We start from the raw sequence: 22326 nt of genomic DNA, 5'->3' as shown, positions 1-22326 counted from the left end.
GAAGATCTAGACAGCAAAACTCTACTAGTGGGAGACCTCAATCTGCCACTCTCAGATTTAGAGAAATATAATCATAAAATAAACAAGTAGGAAATTAAGGAGGTAAATAGATTGTTAGAAAACCTAGATATGATAGACTCATGGAGTAAACTGAATAGGGATAGAAAGAAATATACTTTTTTCTTCAGTACATGGCATTTACACAAAAATTTACCATGTACTAGGGCACAAAAACCTAATGATCAATTGCAGAAAGGAAGAAATAGTGAATACATCTTTCTCAGATCACAATGCAATAAAAAAAATAATATGCAGGGACGGCTAGGTGGTGCAGTGGATAGAGCACTGGAGTACCTGAATTTGAATCTGGTCTCAGACACTGAATAATTACCTAGTTGTGTGGTCTTGGGCAAGCCACTTAACCCTATTGCCTTGCAAAACAAAAAATCATATGCAATATTGGGCCAGGGAGATATAGACCCAAAACTAATTGGAAACTAAATAACCTCATTTTAAAGAATGAGTGGATCAAGCAACAAATTATAGAAAGAATTGATTATTTCATCCTAGATAATAACAATAATGAAACAACATACCAAAACCTATGGGATTCACTCAAAGTAGCTGTCAGGGGATATATTATATCTTTAAATGCTTAAATGAATGAATAAATTAGAGAAAGAGGAAATCAATGAACTAAATATTCAACTAAAAAAATTAGAGAAAGAACAAATTAAAAAACCCCAATTAAATATGAAAGGAGAAATTAATGAAATTGAAAGCAAGACAATTATTGAATTAATAAATAAGACCAAGAGTTGGTTTTATAAAAAAAACAATAAAATTGATAAACCTCTAGCCAATTTGATTAAAAAAAAAGAAAGAAAACCAAATTGCTAGTATCATAAATGAAAAAAAAGATGAATTCACTACCAATAAGGAGGAAATTAAGATAATAATTCAGGATTTTTACCCAACGTTATGCCAATAAATTGGTCAATCTAAGTGAAATGGATGAATATTGACAAAAATATAAGTTTCCCAGGTTAAATGAAGAGGAGATTAAATACCTAAACAACCCTATCTCAGAAAAAGAAATTCATTAAGTCATTATTGAACTCTCTAAGAAAAAATCTCCAGGACCAGATGGATTCACAAGTGATTTCTATCAAACATTTAAGGAACAATTGATTCCAATTTTATATAAACTCTTTGGAAAAATAGGTGAAGACAGAGTTCTGCCTAACTCTTTCTATGACATCAATATGGTGCTGATACCTAACCCAGGAAGAGTTAAAACAGAGAAAGAAAATTATAGACCTATCTCCCTGATGAATATAGAGGCAAAAATCTTAAATAAAATCTTAGTAAAATGATTACAACAAGTTATTACTAGGATAATACATTATGACCAAGTCAGATTTATCACAAGAATGCAGGGTTGGTTCAATATTAGAAAAACTGTTAGTATAATTAATTATATCAATAACAAACTTATCAGAAGTCATATGATTATATCAATAGATGCTGAAAAAGCTTTTGACAAAATACAGCACCCATTCCTACTAAAAACACTAGGAAGTTTAGGAATAAATGAACTGTTCCTTAGAATAATAAGCAGTATCTATCTGAAACCATCAACAAGCATTATATTCAATGGGGAGAGGCTAGAGGCATTCCCAGTAAGGTAAGGGGTGAAATAAGAATATCCATTATCACCACTACTATGCAATATTGTATTAGACATGTTAGCTTCAGCAATAAGAGAAGAAAAAGAAATTGAAGGAATTAGAATTGGGAAGGAAGAGACAAAACTCCCACTCTTTGCAAATGATATGATGGTATATCTAGAGAATCCCAAAAAAATCATCTAAAAAAAACTATGAGAAATAATTAGTCACTTTAGCAAAATTGCAGGATATAAAGTAAACACTCATAAATCCTCAACATTTCTACATATGACTAGTAAGACACAGCAGAAAGAGCTAGAAAGAAAAATCCCATTCAAAGTAACCTCAGACAAAAAAAAATACCTGGGCATCTACCTACCAAGGCCAACTCAAAAACTTATTGAAAACAATTACAAAACACTTTTCACACAAATAAAAATCAGATTTAAATAACTAGTCAAACATTAAATGCTCATACATAGGTCGAGCTAATATAATAAAAATGACAAGTCTATCAAAATTAAACTACTTATTTAGTGCCTTACCAATCAAAATTCCTCCCAAAAACATTACTTTAATGAGTTAGGAAAAAAATTGTAAGTAAATTCATATGGAGAAATAAAAAGTCAAGAATTTCCAGGGATCGAATGGAAAAAAGTACAAAAGAAGGTGGCTTAGCCTTACCAGATCTAAAACTATATTGTAAAGCATCAGTCATCAAAACTGTCTGATGTTGGCTAAGAAATAGAGTGGTGGACCAGTGGAATGGACTAGGTGCAATAGCAGGAAATGATTATATTGATTTGCTGTTTGATAAATTCAAAGAGAGGGCAGAGTCAAGATGGTGACAGGAGAGGATCATCTCTTAGGTGCTCTCAATCAAAACTTATAAGCTAAGGACTCAACTAAATTTTCAGTAGACAGAATCCACAGAGGGATTCAGTGAGGCAGTTCTCCAACCCAAGGTAACCTGGAAAAGAGTGGAAAAGCTCAGCTTCATGGGGTCAGGGGGTGGCCCGCCAGAGGGGAGGCCTGCCAGAGTGAAGGACCTTCAGCTTCCTGGAGGCAGCCCCAGGGTGCTGGGAGCTGTGGCTCATGGCAGCAGGGGCAATTTCCTGACCTAAAACCCGGGGAGCACCAGGCACAACTGCCAGAGCGAGTACATGAAGCCCACCCCTCAGAGCACACAAGGAACAGGTAGTTGCAGCAGCCCAGATCCAGGAACCAGAATCAGAAGCCAGTAAGCAGGAGCCCCCAGGGCATGATTGCTGAGCCTAGGGAGGAGAGTGGAGAGAAACTGCTGAGGTCTGTCCTTGGTCCCTGGAACAGGACTCTAGGGTTCTGACCCCATTCAGATCCTGATTGCAGTCTAGGTGCCCCATAGAACAGCAGCCCCCCCCCCACCTCAGCCCCATGGCAGAGGGGTGAGCTTATGGTCATTCACAGACCAGGAGGGAAGGCAGAGCCTCACACACTCAAAAGCTCAGGAAGCACCCCAAAACCAGTCACAGGCTAGAGAAATGAGTAAGCAGAGAAAAAAGAAGAACACCATTAACAAATACTTTGCCCGTGATCCCAAGAACTATCAAAACACTCAATCTGAAGATGAGGAAGTCCAAGCTCCTACATCTAAAGACTCCAAGAAAAACATAAATTGGGCTCAGGCTATGACAGAGCTCAAAAAAGTCTTTGAAAAAATCAAGTGAGGGAGATAGAAGAAAAATTGGGAAAAGAAATGAGAGAGATGCAGGAAAAACATGAAAAAGAAGTAAACTGCTTAGTCAAGGAGATCCAAAAAAATGCTGAAGAAAATAGCATGCTAAAAACCAGCTTAGGTCAAATGGATAAAACAGTTCAAAAAGTTATTGAGGAGAAGAATGCTTTAAAAAGCAGAATTGGTCAGATGGAAAAAGAGATAAGAACGCTCACTGAGAAAAACAAATCCTTCAAAGAATGGAACTGAGGGAGGTTGCTGATTTTACAAGAAATCAGGACACAATACTTCAAAACCAAAAGAAAGGAAAATTAGAAGAAAATGTGAAACATCTCCTTGAAAAACAGCTGATATGGAAAACAAATTTAGGAAATATAATTTAAAAATTATTGAAATACCTAAAAGTCATGACCAGGAAAAGAGCCTTGACATCACTTTCAAAGAATTACTAAAAGAAAATTGCCTGATTTCTTAGAAGCAGAGGGCAAAATAGAAATGGAGAGAATCCACTGATCTCCCCAAGAAAGAGATCCAAAATAAACAACCCCCAGGAATATTATAGCCAAGTTCCAGAACTCCCAAGTCAGAGAGAAAATATTACAAGCAGCCAGAAGGATACAATTCAAATATCATGGAGCTGCAGTTAGGATCACACAGGACTTAGCAGCAACTACATTAAAAGCTTGTAGGGCTTGGAATATAATATTCTGGAAGGCAAAAGAGCTTAGAATGCAACTGAGAATCAACTACTGAGCAAAACTGAACATCTTCTTCCAGGGGAAAAGATGGACTTTCAATGAATCAGGGGAATTACAAATGTTCCTGTTAGAATGGCCATACCAGAACAGAAGGTTTGATCTTCAAATACAGGACTCATGTGAAACATAGAGAGTGGAGGAGAAAGGGAAAATATGAGAGACTCAGTGATGATGAACTACATGTGTCCCTGTATAGAAAAATGATTATGATAATATTCATATGAACCTTCTCATTTAATAGAGCAGGTAGAAGGAGGTTTTATAGAGAAAGCTGAATTTGAAGATATATTGTGGTATAAAAATGGAGTCAATAGATAAAAGGGAAATGTAATAGGAGAAAGAAAAAGAAGAGGAATAGGATAAGTATTTCATATAATAAGATTATTCTTTATTACAATGAGCTATTGCAATGATATAGAAGGAGGGAAGGCAAGGGGGAATGAGGGAATCTTTGCTCTCATCAGAGGTGGCTAGGAGAGGAAAAAGCATATACTCAATGGGATATACACATATGGAGTAAGAAGGAGAGAAGGGGGAAAGGGGGGAAAGGGGGCGGGATGTGAGTGATGGAGGAGAGGATGGACCATGGGGGGAGAGTGGTCAGATATAACACATTTTCTTTTTTACTTCTTGCAAGGGGCTGGGATTGGATGGCCTGTCCAGGACCATAGGGCCAGGTGGATGCTACGCCTAAAGGGTGGTATGTGGGCTCGGGCCTCTTGGTCCCAGGGCCAGTGATCTGTCTGCTGTGCCACTCAGGTACCCTACAGCAGAGCCAGAGTGAAAGGAGAGAGAAAATATAGTACATGGTAGTGGAAAAGTATGAATGGAGGGAGTTGTGATCAGCAATGGCAATAGTGGAAAAATATGGAAGTAATTTTTGTGATGGACTTTTTATCATAAAGAATGTGATCCACCTGCAACAGAGCTGGTGGTGTTAGAACACCCTATACTAAAGTAAGATCAAAATGGATACAGGACTTAGGCATAAAAAAACAATCTTATAAGCAAACTAGAAGATCAAGGAGTAGTTTACCTGTCAGATCTATGGGAAAGAAAGCAGTTTATGACCAAAGAAGAGATGAGAACATCATTAAAAACAAACTAGATAACTTTGATTACATTAAATTAAAATTAAAAAGCTTTTGCACAAAACCACTTTAAACAAGATCAAAAGAAATGCAGTAAATTGGGAAACAATTTTTACAACTAGTATTTCTGACAAAGGTCTTATTTCTAAAATATACAGAGAACTGGGTCAAATTTTCAGTTGACATTCCCCAATTGACAAATGGTCAAAGGATGTGCAAAGGCAATTTACATAGGAGGAAATCAAAGCAATCCATAGTCATATGAAAAATTGCTCTAAATCACTACTTGTTAGAGAAATGCAAGTTAAAGCATCTCTGAGGTCCCACCTCACACCTCTCAGATTGGTGAATATGACCAGAAAGGACAATGATCAATGTTGTGAGGGATGTGGAAAATCTGGGGCACAAATGTGTTGTTGGTGGAGTTGTGAACTCATCCAGCCTTTCTGGAGAACAATTTGGAATTATGTCAAAAGGGCAACATAAATGTTAAATAGACATCTCTAGGCTGGGGTAGGGGGAGGGATAGAAAAAAAAGGAAAAAAGAAAAAAAGAAATATACATTAAAACTTTGTTACACATTTATTGATTTATTTTTAGGTTTTTTTGCAAGGCAATGGGGTTAAGTTGCCTGCCCAAGACCAAACAGCTGGGTAATTTTTAAGTGTCTGAGGCCAGTTTGGAAGTCAGGTACACCTGACCCCAGGACCAATACTCTATCCACTGTACCACCTAGCCTCCCCTTTATTACATATTTAAAAGGAACAGCAAGTTGTACATAATAAATGGGCAGTTTCATGTGCAATCACCTTTTTATTATATTATGTTATGGATGTGCTTATTTTATTCTATAAATTAAAAAATAAATTTTATAGAAAGAAAAAAAAATCATGATGGAAGGAAAGGGGAAGGTCAGCTAGGTTGCACAGTGACTAAAGAACTAGCCCTAGGGGCGGCTAGGTGGCACAGTGGATAAGAGCACTGGCCTTGAAGTCAGGAGTACCTGAGATCAAATCTGGCCTCAGACACTTAATAATTACCTAGCTGTGTGACCTTGGGCAAGCCACTTAACCCCATTGCCTTGCAAAAACTAAAAAAAAAAAAAAAAAAAAAAAACCTAGCCCTGGAATCAGGATGACCTGAGTTGAAATCTAGCCTCAGACTCTAACTACTATGTGACCTTGGGCACGCCATAATATTTATTGCCTCAAAATAATTATAATTTTTTAAAAAGATAAAGGAGGTGGGGGTTAAGATTATTTTTTGGTATATTCTCAACTAGCCAGAATTAACAATATTAAGATATACTTCTTTGAAAGTTTTGAAATTTTCTGTATAAAAATTCTCCCTCTTTTAATCTCTTTTCCCTTGGCTGATCAGACTATAGGAAAAAGGACTCCAGTTCAAGTGATCAGATCACAAAAATACCAACATCTCCACCCTTACACACACACACACACACACACACACACACACGGAACAAATAAAACCCCACTTTTTACACTTATTCTGAAAAACAGTTTGAATTTCCCTCGAAACTAAAGGGTTAAACATCTGTTTTAAAGGTTTTGTAAAATTTTATACCAGGATATCAACCACCCTTTTCTTTTTTTTTAAATTGATATTTTATTTTATTTTTCCAATAACATGCTATAGTAGATTTTCAACATTCATCCTTTTGCAACTTTATAAGTTACACATTTTTTACAACCCTTTCTTCCCTCTCCCCTTCCTTTGGTGGTAAACAGTCTCGTAAAAGTTATACATGTAAATTTGTATTTAACATATTTACATATTGGTTATTTTGTGTAAGAGGATTAGGACTAACAGAAAAAAATAAAACCAAGAGAAAAAAAGGAAAAACATCTGTGGAGGATTTTAATAGTATTTCCCTAGCAGTTCTCCCAGGGTCCATGATCTCTGAGGAACCCTGATGTCATGATCTCTGATGTTGAGAGGAACTGCATCCTTCATAATTGATCAAGTCACAATGTTGTTAATATGTACAGTGTTCTTTTGGTTCTGCTCCCTTCACTCAGCATCAGTCCATATTTTTTCCATGCTTCTTTAAAGTCCAACCACTCATGATATCTTATATACAATAATACTACATAATATCCATAACGTGTTCAGTCATTCTTCAATTGATGGGCAACCCCTCAATTTCCAATTCTTTGCCTCTACAAAAAGAGCTACTATAAATATTTTTGAACACATGAGACTTTTCTCATTTTTTTTATTTCTTTTGGTTATAGGTCTAGTATTGGTATTGCTGAGTCAAAGGATATGATCAATTTTATTGCTCTTTGAGCCTAATTCCAGATCAACCTCCTTTTTCAAAGGGTTAATATGGGCTTTCTATATTTCCCATTTAGATAGAAACAGACATAATCTCATACAAAGTCTTACATAGAAGCTAGAGCCTTATTCAAGGGTTAATACTGTTTATTATTCAGAGGATAACAAAGGGAGCTGTCTATCAACTTGTTCTGCCACTCAGACCACCAGAGGATAATGGTGTGGTGGGCTCAAAAGGACTACATTAGTCCACTTCTCACAAGTTTCAGTCCCAGTCCTTCAAACAGCAAGTATGTAAAGCATATCTCAGTAGACCCTCCAAAAGGTTCTGTATCCTCCCCCCCCCGACCAAAAGAAAGAAATAATTCAGACTGTCACTAAAAGATTGTGGATAGGCTTGTTCAAAACAAGGGGAAATAGAATCAAATTGCTCTAATCACTGTTCCCAATTCTGTGAGGCATAGCTGTATATTTTCATATGCTTAAACATGGAATGAGTTAAGCAATAGTGGGAAATAGTAAAAAAAAGTCAACAATGTTATAATGTTTTTGTGGTTTCTAAGTTAACATTCATATACTGTGATATCTATGTCTTACATTATAAAACATTTTGCTTTATGAACTCAATTTGTGTGATTTCATAAGAATGTGCTTGTCATAACTAGTTTAAGGCTGTTCCAAAAAGAATTGATCTTATTCTTTCTTCTCAATATTAAATAGTATGAAGTAACGTGCCAAAACCCATTTTGCCTCTATTGATATAATCATGTAGTTTTAAAAATTATCTTTTAATTAACAATACATATTATATTTATAGATTTCCTAATATTGTGCTTATCCTACATTTCTAGTATAAATCCAACTTGGTCATAGTGAATTATGTTTTAATATGTTGCCATATCTTCTTTGAAAATAATACCTTCAATATTTTGAATTTATATTTACTAGAAATATGATTTATAATTTATTTTTTTAGTTTATGGTTTGTATTTAATCGAGAAGTTTGTTTTTCTCTGACATCTATTCCTTCTTTACATATCAAAATTATAGTTGTCTCATAGAAGAAATGTGATAGTATATCATATTTTTCTATTTGTTTAATAATTTATATAAATTATATTTATTTTCTCGGAAAATTTTATATAGCATTTGGCTAAATTTGAGATTTCATTTGTTTCTTGTTCATTTTCTTCTGAGATTCGATCATTTATGCTCTTTATTTCTTATTATGATGTTAAATTTTTCTATTTTCTAAAAATATTGGTTCATTTCTTTTGTTGGAATTTTTCATGGGTTATAATTGTGCAAAATTATTTTATGAACAAATAATGTATGTAAAATAATTTTGAAAATAATCCCTTACTTTTTCTTTATGTTTTCTCCTTTTTTTGCTTCTTATTAGGAATTTAGTTTTCCTCACTGTTTCTGTTTTTGTTTTTAGATTAACTTTTGTTTTCCCTATATTCAGGATTTTTTTAAAAAATACAGCTCCTAATTTTAAATACCAATTTATAAATTTATTTTTAATATTATTTATCTCTTCTTTAATTTGCAGAATATCTATTTTGTTTAGTTTAGGTCTTTTGATGTGTTACTCTTTAAATTTTTAGTTGCATCCATAATCTATTTGTTCTCAAATGTTTCCTAAAGAACTTCCTTATTTACAACTCAGGGCTGCTAGGTGGCACAGTGGATAGAGTACCGGCCCTTTTGCAAAAACCTTAAAAAAAAAATCTCCTTATCTACAACTTAAATGTGATAGCATGTGGTATCACTTTTGCCATTTTCTTTCATAAAATTATCTTGTTTCTATAATTTGTTTTTTGATCCACAACTTTTTTAGGATTTAATTTTAAATATTGTTTTAATCTTTTCTTCAAAGGTCTTTTATTTATCATTTTATTATGCTGTGGTTTGTATTTGTGTTTTCTGTATTATAAGGTTTGCATGCCCTAAAATATGACCAGATTTTGTAAAGGTATTATGCACCCCTTAGAATATGTATATTCTTTTCTCCTCCAGTTGAACAATCCCCAGAGGTCTATCATATCTAAAATTTTTGCTTTGTTTTGTTTTGTTTTTGTTTTTGCAAGGCAATGGGGTTAAGTGACTTGCCAAAGGTCCCACAGCTAAGTAATTATTAAGTATCTGAGTCCAGATCTGAACTCAGATATTCTGACTCCAGGTCTGATGCTCTATCCTAGCTGCCCCATATCTAACTTTTTTAAAGTTTGTATAGTATTTCATTTTCCCCAGTTATATGTAAAAACAGTTTAAGCAAACATTTTTAAACTTTGAGTTCCAAATTTCTCCAGTCATCCATCCTCAACCCTTCCCCCATTGCGAAAGCAAGCAGTTCAATATAGACTATACATGTGTAGTCATACAAAATAGTTCCATAATAGAAGTCATGTTGTGAAAGAAAATATAGACCAAAATGGTATTCTTTAATCAGATACCATCAGTTATTTCTCTGGGGATAAATAACATTTTTCAGTCCTTCAGAGCTGTTTTGGAGAATAGTTGAGAATAGTTGTCACTCCCAGCAGATCATCTTACAATATTGCTGTTACTTCTGGCCAAGATGGCGGAGAGAAGACAGGCACAGTTCTAAAGTCTCCAGATCTTTAACCCCATCTATCATATGAAACAAACCTCTTAAAAGAAATCCGACCCACAAAACCCAGAAAGAAAAGCCAGGAGAAAGAACATCTACCTAAGGATTTGTCTCTGGCAGCAGCACTGGACGAATTAGGGCAGGTGAGTCTGGGCTCAGAGGGAGGATCAGCCCCAATCAACCAGATTAACAGCTGAATTGGAACCAGGAGTCTGAGAGCCCAAGAGCCAGACCTACTGGATCAGCAGTGGGGCTAGACAGCAGGGGCTTGAGTCACCTAGGGAGTAGAGGCACTGGTGTTGGTGCTGTCCCCCAGGAGCTTGCGGACAGGGTTGGGGGGAGAGTTCTGGTGCAGGGGAGCTGCGGACACCATCCCTGGGCTCCTCCCGTCTGAGGAACTCAGAGTAAACACCTCCATTACAGCTCAGACCTCTTCCGGGAACAAACAATTGCAAACTATTTCTGCCTCAGGCCCAGGTGTGTGAGCAGAAGAACCAGCCCAACTGGCAAATAACCTCAGGCCAGGGTAAAGCCCACCATTGATTGAAGGGAAAAGAATTCAATAGCTCCACCTCCTCCCTTCAAGCAAAGGGAGAAGGCTTCAATCAAGGTCACAGACACTCCAGAGAAAGCAACCAACACCTCCTACTGGCCAGCCACAGAAATTGCATTCAGTGAGTAAAACCTTTAGCTATCCCAAGCCCCTGTGAGCCAGCCCCTCCCCAACTCAGGGTCTTAGCAAAATGAAGAAGGGTCAGCGGAAAGGTGGATCCATAGAAAAATACTTGGAAGGGAAAGACCCTAACTCAGAAAGATCTAGAACCTCTGAGGAGAATACAATCTGGTCTTCAGCACAGAAAGACTTCCTTGAAGAAATAAGGAAGGAGCTTAAAAATTTGGGAGAGACAATTAATACCTTGCAACAAGAAAACAAATCCTTAGAAAGTATAATTGGACAAATAAAAAAGGAGAATAAATCTCTCAGATCATCAAGTGGACAATTAAAAATGAAAATAATTCTCTCAGATCCTCAATTGAGCAAATGCAAAAAAGAAAATAATTCTCTCAAAACCTCAATTGGTCAAATGAAAAGCTCTTTCAAAAGTAGAATTGACCAATTGGAAAAGAAGTTGCAAAAGGTTAATGAAGAAAACTCCTCCCCCCAAAAAGAATGGAGGCTACAGAAATTGATGACTCCATGAGACAGCAAGAGTCAGGTAAACAAAATCAAAAAGAAAATATAGAAGAAAATGTAAAATACCTCATCAACAAAACCACTGACCTCGAGAATAGATCGAGGAGGGGAAACCTGAAAATTATAGGACTTCCTGAAAACACTGAAGAAAAAAAAAGCCTGGACTTAATATTACAGGATCTAGTGATGGAAAACTGCCCTGATATCATGGATTCAGAGTGCAAAGTAGCTATTGAAAGAGTACATTGATCCCCACCAGAAAAAGATCCTAAAATGAAAACACCAAGGAATGTTATGGCCAAATTCCAGAACTATCAGATAAAAGATAAAATCTTGCAAGCAGCCAGAAAGAAAAAATTTAAATATCAAGGAGACACAGTAAGGATCACATAGGACCAGGCTGCATCAACATTAAGGGATCAAAGGGCCTGGAAGGAGATATTTCAAAGAGCAATGGAGCTTGGAATGCAGCCAAGAATCTACTTTCCCGCAAAGCTGATCCTTCTCTTCCAGGGAAAAAGATGGACATTTAACAAATGGAAGAATTCAAAAATTTCTGATGAAAAGACCAGAACTAAACAGAAAATTTGGACATCAGACAGGAGGTTCAAGAGACACATGATAAGGTAACAAAAAAGGAGGGGGCAGTAAAAGGGAAAAAAATGCAATCCAGTAAGTTGAAACTGGCTATATCCCAGCATGGGGAAAAAAGATTCTCATAAATCTTGAGAATTGTAACTCTAACAGAGAGAATATACCTAGCCAGAAATGATGGACATTCATAACCTATCCATGAGACTGCTATCTAAAGAGATGTAACTGGCTTTAACCCCACTTGGGAGAAAGACTCTAATAACTCTCAGGAATTTTGATTCTATTCAATAGAATATACTGAACTAGAAGTGACAGACACTCAGAATTTTCTATGACTTAGATAGAATGATCTAAAAAACACGACCTCATTACAAAGGGGGGCAGGAAAGAGACTGGAGGAGGGAGGTGATTGAATGGGGGAAATCTCATTACACTAAGAGGTACAAAAAAACCTATAGTAATAGAGGGGAAGAAGGGAGCAGATGAGAAATACCTGAATCTTCTTCTCATCAGACTTGGCTTAAAGTCAACCTACACATACTCAGTTAACTTATCAAACATCTAACCTTTAAAGTATTAAAAGGGGAAAAGGGAAGGGGGCAGAGAAAAGGAAGGGGAGTGGGGGAAAAGCGAGAAATAACAAAAAGAAGGGAAGGGAAAAGGGAAAAAGGAAAAGGGGAAAGAAAGGGGAGCGTGTGATATAGGAGGGGAAACACACTGAAGGGGGTGGTATTCAGAAACAAAATTCTGGGGAATATGGAGAAAGGGGGGAAATACAAACAGAGGGAAGATAGCATGGAGGGCAATAAAGAATTAGTAATCAAAACTTTGAATGTGAATGGGATGAACTCTCCCTTAAACATAAGCAAATAGCAGAGTGGATTAAAAAACAGAATCCTACAATATGTTGCTTACAAGAAACTCATTTGAAGCAGAGAGATACATATAGAGTAAAGGTAAAAGGTTGGAGCAAAATATATTTTGCTTCAGCTGAAGTAAAAAAAGCAGGGGTAGCAATCCTTATCTCAGACAAAGCAGCAGCAAAAATAGAGAGCATTAAAAGAGATAAGGAAGGAAACTTTATCCTCCCAAAAGGTACCATAGACAATAAAGTCATTTCTATACTGAATATATATGCACCCAGTGGGATAGCACCCAAATTCTTAGAGGAGAAGCTGAAAGAACTACAGGAAGACATAGACAGCAAAACTCTACTAGTGGGAGACCTCAAGCTCCCGCTATCAAATCTAGATAAATCGAATCATAAAATAAACAAGAAAGAAGTTAAGGAGGTAAATAGATTGTTAGAAAAATTAGATATGGAAGAAACTGAATGGGGATAGAAAGGAATATACCTTTTTCTCTGCAGTACATGGAACTTACACAAAAATTGACCATGTACTAGGACATAAAAAACTAATGATCAACTGAAGAAAGGCAGAAATAGTGAATACATCTTTCTCAGATCACAATGCAATAAACGTCATATGCAATACTGGGCCAAGGAGATATAGACCCAGAGCAAATTGGAAACTGAATAACCTCATTTTAAAAAAGGAGTGGACCAAAAAACAAATTATAGAAATAATTAACCATTTTATCCTAGGTAATGATAATAATGAAACAACCTACCAAAACCTATGGGATTCATTCAAAGTGACTCTCAGGGGGTATATTGGAGCTCTAAATGCTTACATGAATAAATTGGAGAAAGAGGAAATCAATGACCTAAACATGCAACTAAAAAAATTAGAGAAACAACAAATCAAAAATCCTCAATTAAATACCAAATTAGAAATTCTAAAAATGAAAGGAGAAAATAATAAAATCAAGAGCAAAAAAACTATTAAATTAATAAATAAAACCAAAATTTGGTATTATAAAAAACCAATAAAATTGATAAACCTCTGATCAATTTGATTAAAAAAAAAAGAAGGAAGAAAACCAAACTGCTAGTATCATAAATGAAAAAGGTGAACTCACCACCAATAAGGAGGAAATTAAAGTAATAATTCAAAATTATTTTGCCCAACTCTGTGCCAATAAATTTGATAATCTAAGTGAAATGGATGAATATTTACAAAAATATAAGTTGCCCAGGTTAAATGAAGAAGAGATTAAATAACTAAACAACCTATCTCAGAAAAAGAAATTCAACAAGCTATCATTGAACTCCCTAAAAAAAAATCTCCAGGGCCTGATGGATTCACAAGTGAATTCTACCAAACATTTAAGGAACAATTGGTTCCAATTCTATATAAACTCTTCGGAAAAATAGGGCAAGATGGAACTCTGCCTAACTCTTTCTATGAAACCAATATGGGGCTGTTACCTAAACCAGGAAGAGTTAAAACAGAGAAAGAAAATTATAGACCTATTTCCCTGATGAATATAGACGCAAAAATCTTAAATAAAATCTTAGCAAAATAATTACAAGTTACCACTAGGATAATACATTATGATCAAGTAGGATTTATCCCAGGAATGCAGGATTGGTTCAATATTAGGAAAACTGTTAGTATACTCAATTATATCAACAACAAACCTACCAGAAATCATATGATCATATCAATAGATGCTGAAAAAGCTTTTGACAAAATACAGCATCCATTCCTATTAAAAACTCTACAGAGTGTAGGAATAAATGGACTGTTCCTTAAAATAATTAGCAGTATCTATCTGAAACCATCAACAAGCATTATATTCAATGGGGAGAGGCTAGAGGCATTCCCAATAAGATCAGGGGTGAAACAAGGGTGCCCATTATCACCACTACTATTCATATCGTATTAGAAATGTTAGCTTCAGCAATTAGAGAAGAAAAAGAAATTGAAGGAATTAGAACTGGGAAGGAAGAGACAAAACTCTCACTCTTTGCACATGACATGGTGGTCTACCTAGAGAATCCCAATAAATCATCCAAAAAACTACTGGAAACAATTAGCAATTTCAGCAAAGTTGCAGGTTATAAAATAAACCCTCATAAATCCTCAACTTTTCTATATATGTCTAGCAAAATACAGCAGGAAGAGCTAGAAAGACAAATCCCATTCAAAGTAACCTCAGACAATATAAAATACTTGGGAGTCTATTTGCCAAGACAGACTCAGAATCTTTTTGAAAACAATTATAAAACACTTCTCACAGAAATAAAATCAGATTTAAATAACTGGGCAATTATCAACTGCTCATGGATAGGTAGAGCTAATATAATAAAAATGACAATTCTACCAAAACTAAACTATCTGTTTAGTGACCTACCAATCACCATTCCAAAAAATTTACTTTAATGAGTTAGAAAAAAATGTAAGTAAATTCATATGGAGAAATAAAAAGTCAAGAATTGCCAGGAGCTTAATGAAAAAAAGTGCAAACGAAGGTGGTTTAACCCTACCTGATCTAAAATTATATTATAAAGCATCAGTCATCAAAACCATTTGGTATTGGTTAAGAAATAGAGTGGTGGACCAGTGGAATAGACTAGGTGTAAAAGCAGGAGAGGATTATAGTAATCTGCTGTTTGATAAACCCAAAGAGCCTGGCCATTGGGATAAAAACTCTCTCTTTGATAAAAACTGCTGGGATAATTGGAAGTTAGTATGGAAGAAACTTAGATTAGACCAACACCTAACACTCTTTACCAAGATAAGATCCAAATGGTCACACGACTTAGACATAAAAAAACAATACTATAAGCAAATTAGAAGATCAAGGACTAGTTTACCTGTCAGATCTATGGAAATGGGAGCTGTTTATGACTAAGGAAGAGTTGGAGAACATCACCAAAAATCAATTACATGATTTTGATTACATTAAATTAAAAAGCTTTTGCATAGATAAAACCAATGTAACCAAGATCAAAAGAAATGTGGTAAATTGGGAAACAATCTTTACAACTAGTGATTCTGACAAAGGACTCATTTCTAAAATATACAGAGAACTGAGTCATATTTTTAAACCAAAAAGCCATTCCCCAATTGACAAATGGTCAAAGGATATGCAAAGGCAATTTACAGATGAGGAGATGAAAGCAATCCATAGCCATATGAAAAAATGCTCTAAATCATTAATTATTAGAGAAATGCAAATTAAAGCTTCTCTGAGGTAACACCTCACACCTCTCAGATTGGCCAATATGACCAGAAAGGATAATGATCATTGTTGGAAGGGTTGTGGGAAATCTAGGACACTACTACACTGTTGGTGGAGCTGTGAACTCATCCAACCCTTCTGGAGAGCTATTTGGAACTATGCCCAAAGGGCAACAAAAATGTGCATACCCTTTGACCCAGCAATACCACTACTGGGTCTATATCCTGAAGAGATGATGAAAAATGATAAAAAAAATTACTTGTACAAAAATATTTATAGCAGCCTTGTTTGTGGTGGCAAAGAATTGGAAATCAAGTAAATGTCCTTCAATTGGGGAATGGCTTAGCAAACTGTGGTATATGTATGTCATGGAACACTATTGTTCTATTAGAAACCAGGAGGGATGAGATTTCAGGGAAGCCTGAAGGGATTTGCATGAACTGATGCTGAGTGAGATGAACAGAACCAGAAAAACACTGTGCAGCCTAACAGCAACATGGGAGTGATGTTCAACCTTTAAGGACTCCTCATTCCATCAGTGCAACAATCAGGAACAATTTTGGGCTGTCTGCAAAGGAGAGTGCCATCTGTATCCAGATAAGGAGAATTGGAGTTTGAACAAAGTTCAAGGACTATTCCCTTTAATTTAGAAAAAAAAAACAGATATCTTATTGTCTGATCTTGTTACCTCTTAGATTTCTTGTCTCTTCTTTAAGGATGTGATTTCTCTCTCATCACAACCAATTTGGATCAAAGTGCAACATGGAAACAAAGTAAAGACTGACAGATTGCTTTCCATTGGGGGGGAGTACGATTGGGGGAAAAATTGTAAAACTCAAATAATATCTTTAATAAAAATAAAATTTAAAAAATATTGCTGTTACTTTGTACATTTTGCTTTGTATCAGCTCATATAGTCTTTCCAAGTTTTTCTGACAGTATCTTGCTCATTTCTTATAGCACAAATAGTATTCCATCATAATCACATCTACAATATATTCAGCAATTCCCCAAGTGATGGGCATTACTTCAATTTCAAATTCATATCTAACTTTTCTAAAATTTCATAGCAATCCTTAATTTCTTTTTTTAGAGTTCCTTTTTTAAACTTCTTGAGATCTGAAAGAGGAACAATGAAGTCCTCAACTCTTACAATTTTTGCTATATATTTCTACTACTAATTTATTGTTTGTTTTTGCCTGTTTTCAAAGAGGACCAAAATGATATCACTATGTTGGAGTAAAGATACAATATGTCTCCTGGCTGGCAAGACCTACATAAGATCAGAAGACACTATTACAGGACATTTGGAGTCCCTAAATTTGTGCATCTCATATTTCTTTTGAGCTATTACAGTTCTTCTTCTTTCATATATAGAACACAGTGTCTTTTTTGATACTTGCACACCATGCTGGGTGTGCTAGTGTCTTCTCTATCTCACAATCAGTTCCAAAGTTCTTCATAGGGACCTTGAAACCTTGTATTCCTTCTTTTGATTACCATGTGAGTTCTTCATAAAATAGACTTTTAAGCAAATATTTGACATTTGAACAATGTGGCCATCAAAGTTGTGTTATCTGCAGTAGAGTCTGAATGACTGGTGGTTTAGTTTGAGAAAAGACTTCAGCATCCAGTACTTTATCTTGCCAGGTAATGTTCAGACTCTTCTTAAGACAATTCAAAGGAAGCAATTCAGTTTGGTGGCATGACACTGGTAGACCGTCCTGGTTCACAGGCATAAAATGAAGTCATCACAACAGCTTTGTATAATTTTCATTTGGTAGGGAGCCTAACACTTATCTCCCACACTTACCTTTTGGCAATGCATGCATCAATCTCATCCATCTATGTGTATATCCCTGGATAGTATAATACGAAGGTAAATGAACTTTTTTGGATTCACTTGAGACATGAACCCTGTTCCAACACTTCATTCAAATTCTATGGCTATTTATGTTTCAAATGTGTTTCTTAGAAACACTATTTTAGAGAATTCTGTTATAGAATCCATCCTCCTTTGTTTTATATATTCACATTCATTGTTTTGATTATTAAGTATTTCTTTCCTCTTATCCTCATATTTCCCTTTATTGTCCTTTTATACCCCTCTTCACTTCACCCACTCAAGATCCTGTTAATTTGAAATTATATTTTTTTGCTCCTTTTGATGTTTCCTTTATGATACACCCTTGAGTTAAATTTTATTTTGCTCATGACTTAGACTTAGAATAAGTTGTCATTGTTGTAGTTGAGTTATTTTCAAGTTTCTCTGAATCTCTGTAATCCCATTTGGGGTTTTCTTGGAAAAGATACTGGAGTGGTTTGTCATCTTTTCTAACTTATTTTACAAATAATGAACTGGGACAAAAAAGATTACGTAACTTGCTCAGACACACACACACACACACACACACACACACACACACACGATTTTAACTCAGGAAGAGGAGTCTTCCTAACCCCAGGCCTGGCACTCTATCCCCTATGCCCCTTAGCTACCAGTAAGACCTGAGTTCCAATCTTGTCTTAGGCACTTATTAGATATATGATCCCTGACAAATGACATTCCTTCTGTGCTTCAATTTTCTCCTTTATGCTGAGAGGTTGAACTAGAGAGCCTCTCAAATTCCTCCCACTTCCTATCTTATAGTCTAAAATCCTGATCTTTCTGCCTCCTACCTCTTTCTCTGTTGCACTTTTATGTATCTCTCCATCAAATTCAGACATACATTTTGCCCAATTCAGAAGTTAAATAAAAAGATTCATGATATGACTTCTTTCTCCACCTCCTCTTTCAAATTTGTATGCTTTTTCTAGTATACCTTAAGCATATTAAAATAGTAATTTCCTCTTCTCACTTCTTCCTGGTTTTTTCCTGTTTATTTATTTTTCTTCTCCTTTTCTTTATTTTCTTAAAATCGATGATACAACCACCCCACAGATCCTACATTTTTCTTACTTTACTTATTCTGTGATTGTAGAAGACAGTAAAGTTACAGATCTTTTTTTTAAGGATTTTGCAAGACAAATAGGGTTAAGTGGCTTGCCCAAGGCCATACAGCTAGGTAATTATTAAGTTTCTGAGGTCACATTTGAACTCAGGTACTCCTGACTCCAGGGCCAGTGCCCTATCCACTGTGCAACCTAGTCGTCCCTGACAGTGAAGTTACAAAGGAACATTTGTCTTTTGTTTCTGTTAATGTAAACATTAACCATCAGTTAATCCCATCTAATTTTTATAATGTATTACCTTTCAATGTTTTTCTTTTTTCTTGTATTTGAATTTCAAGACTTCTGCCAACTTCTGGTCTCTTCATTAATAATGCTTTAAAGTTTTATATCTTTTGATGTTCCATTTTTTTCTATTGTAACATTAAACTGTTTTAGAGTAAGTTATTCTTGGTTGTAAATCTTTTTGGAATATCATATTCTAAGATTTTCTTCACTATAGTTACAACATAGTCTTATGCATTACAAGTGCTTCCATGTTACTTGAATTCTTTTATGATGCTTGCAATTTTTTCCCTAGATTTTGATGGTAAGAATCAGAATATTCCTTATTCTCTTTTGCCACTTCCAAAATCTTCTTATATCATTACCCAACAACCTCCCCTTCTTCAAAGTCTATTTAATTCAAATTTATCACCCAATCCAAATTCTGGTAGCTGTTATTTACCAACCCTCAAGACTTTCTTTCTCCTTTCTCAAGGGATTCGATGCCTAATTTAGTCTTCCTCTTCATTCCAACTCCATGTCTCATTCTAGGAGACTTTAATACTCAAGTTGATGTTCTCTCAAATCCTCTAACTACTTACTTCTCATGCTCTGTTCCTCAGTGATACAATAAGGATAGTCAAACTTTTAAATTTACTACCACCCATAAATATTCTACTTCTGTTATCTTCCAGCTCTCAATATAAATTATCCCACTTAAACTCACTCTTTTTTCCTACTGTGACCTTCAGTCACTTCATACCAGGCTATTACTCCTGTTCTCACTGTAATCTTTTTTCTTCAATTCAACATTATCCTCCCCTCTTTAATCCCTTTCTTGCTTCTTTTATCTCCAATTATACCTTGGATTATTCTCATCCACCTCTTTTACTCTTATTCATGTGTTACCAACTGGAGGAACTGCAAGGAATCATGGAAACAGGATCCTTGCTTAATCTAAACAGTGCCTTCCTTGGGCCCACAGATCATGGGACAACTAGAAGGGGTGGTGAGAGACCTATGCCGCACCAGAGTGAGCGTGGAGCAGAGCTCTGGCCTCAGAGTTGCCCTGCGGTGAGAACCTGCAGTAGGAGTTGGCAGAATCACCCAGGATCCAGAGCTCTCAGCCCATAGATGATAAGGGGGTCAGGGGGAGACTGAAGAGGTCTCTCTGCTCTCCCTGGGGCAGGACTCAGATGTTTGTCCACACTCAGATCCAGGTTGTAATTTGGGCCCCCACAACACTACCATAACCGAGCAGAGACCATCCTCACAGCTCTAGGGCAAAGGGGAAGGCCCGAACACAGACAACAGAACAGTCAGAGCCTCTCATAAGACCTTGGAGGAATGAAGGTCCCTGTGGGTTGCCCAAAAAAAACCCAGAGCCTTGGAAGTGGTAAAGCAGTCATAGCCTGAGGAAATGAACAAACAACAGAAAACCATAGAAATTACTTTTGGTCCCCATGGAAGATTCAGAAAATGACAAAATCAAAGCTTCTATATCCAAAATCTCCAAGAGAAATAGAAAATGGGCTCAGGTTATGGATGAGCTCAAAAAAGCACTTTAAAAAGCAATTAAGGGGAAACAAAGAAAACTCTGGCTCCAGGCGCCGTGGGTGCAGCCGCCCCCTCCGCGCCCAGAGCCCGCGCCCTCAGGCCCCCAGGCTGCCTCCCGCAGGGGTCTGGGGCGGGGGGGGGGGGGGGGGGGGTGCTCGTGTGAAGCCAGGGCCCGGGGGCCCTCCGCGCGCCCACTCGGAGCCCCCGGAGGGGGCACAGAAATTTTTCTGCCTCGGACACGTTTGACTCTTTTTTTGATGAACCCTGGACAGCCCAAGCATGTCAGACAGTGACCTGGGTGAGGAGGAAGGGCTGACCTCCCTGGACCTAACCCAGGAGGGCAAGAGAAAGAGGAGAGGGAATCTCCCAAAGGAGTCTGTGAAGATTCTCCGAGACTGGCTGTATGAGCACCGCTTCAATGCCTACCCTTCAGAACAGGAAAAGCTGAGCCTTTCTGGTCAGACAAGCCTATGGGTGCTACAGATTTGCAACTGGTTCATCAATGCTCGGCAGAGGCTTCTCCCAGATATGCTGAGGAAAGATGGCAAGGACCACAACCGTTACACCATTTCCCACCATGGTGTCAAAGCATCTGATGTGGTGGTGCCACAGGGTTCAAGTCCCAGCCTGATGGCCCCAGGGTCCACTCCAACCCCTTCCAAAGTGCTGTCACTGTCTGTATGCTCCTCTGCATCCCCTCTGGGGGCTCACCTCTCTGGCTCTGGGGCTGGGAATGAAAGTCCACCACCCCCTTCTTTGGTTAGTGGGGAGCCACAGCCCCTCGCGGGCCCTGGCAGCACACTTACCCTGCTGACCAGGGCGCAGGCTGGAAGCCCAACCAGTGGACTATTTAATACACCACCCCCCACACCCCCAGAGCACTATGGGGAGGACTTTAGTAGCTTCCAGTTGCTGGTGGAGGTGGCCCTACAAAAAGCAGCTGAGCTTGAGTTGCAGAAAAAAGATTTGTTTCCTCCTTCCTGGCATGCTGAGCTCTTTTGGTAGCTACTAATCCTAAGTAGTCCTTCAAAGGAAGGGCCTTCAGGACTTGGTAGGAAACAGTGGCTTCTCTTCTGTTTTTTTTACTATTTTTCATTGTGTTGTTTTGGGGTCTTTCCTTTTCCTGAAGGGGTCTCTGCCATCTACTGGAATTGTCCTCTGCCCAGATAGGTTCTCCTAATGGGAATGCTGGCGTGTTTCACACTGTGATCCAGACCTCTCACCTGCTCCACTCTCAATACCAAGGTCCATCTGCAGGTAGAAGTTGGACCAAGAAATCTGAGACATGTCAAGGTTATCTCCTGCACCTCCGACTCTGGAAACATGATACTTCTTTCTTTAAGAATTCCCACTTTGTTATATGTTCTGCACTTGGGCACTCTACTGACTGCTCCAACCTAGTTTCTCCCTAAATCCATTCCATCACCAAAACCAGGAACATGGTCAGGGTCTGGGATTATCTTATTCCCAGCCCCTTTTTCATCTCTACTGACTTAAGGTCTAGTGAACTGGCAAGACTACAGAAAT

At 37.0% G+C, this 22326-nt stretch overlaps 1 pseudogene; it reads left to right on the top strand.

Annotated features, from left to right (window-relative positions):
- Positions 1–21064: 21064 nt before the first annotated feature.
- On the top strand, positions 21065–21804 carry LOC141520776 (homeobox protein TGIF2 pseudogene; annotated as a pseudogene).
- Positions 21805–22326: the final 522 nt, after the last annotated feature.

The sequence above is a fragment of the Macrotis lagotis genome, chromosome 1 (genome assembly GCF_037893015.1).
Source record: "Macrotis lagotis isolate mMagLag1 chromosome 1, bilby.v1.9.chrom.fasta, whole genome shotgun sequence".
Lineage (NCBI taxonomy): Eukaryota > Metazoa > Chordata > Mammalia > Peramelemorphia > Peramelidae > Macrotis > Macrotis lagotis.
The sequence above is the reverse complement of the archived record's forward strand: the minus strand, read 5'-3'. Positions and strand labels throughout refer to the sequence as shown.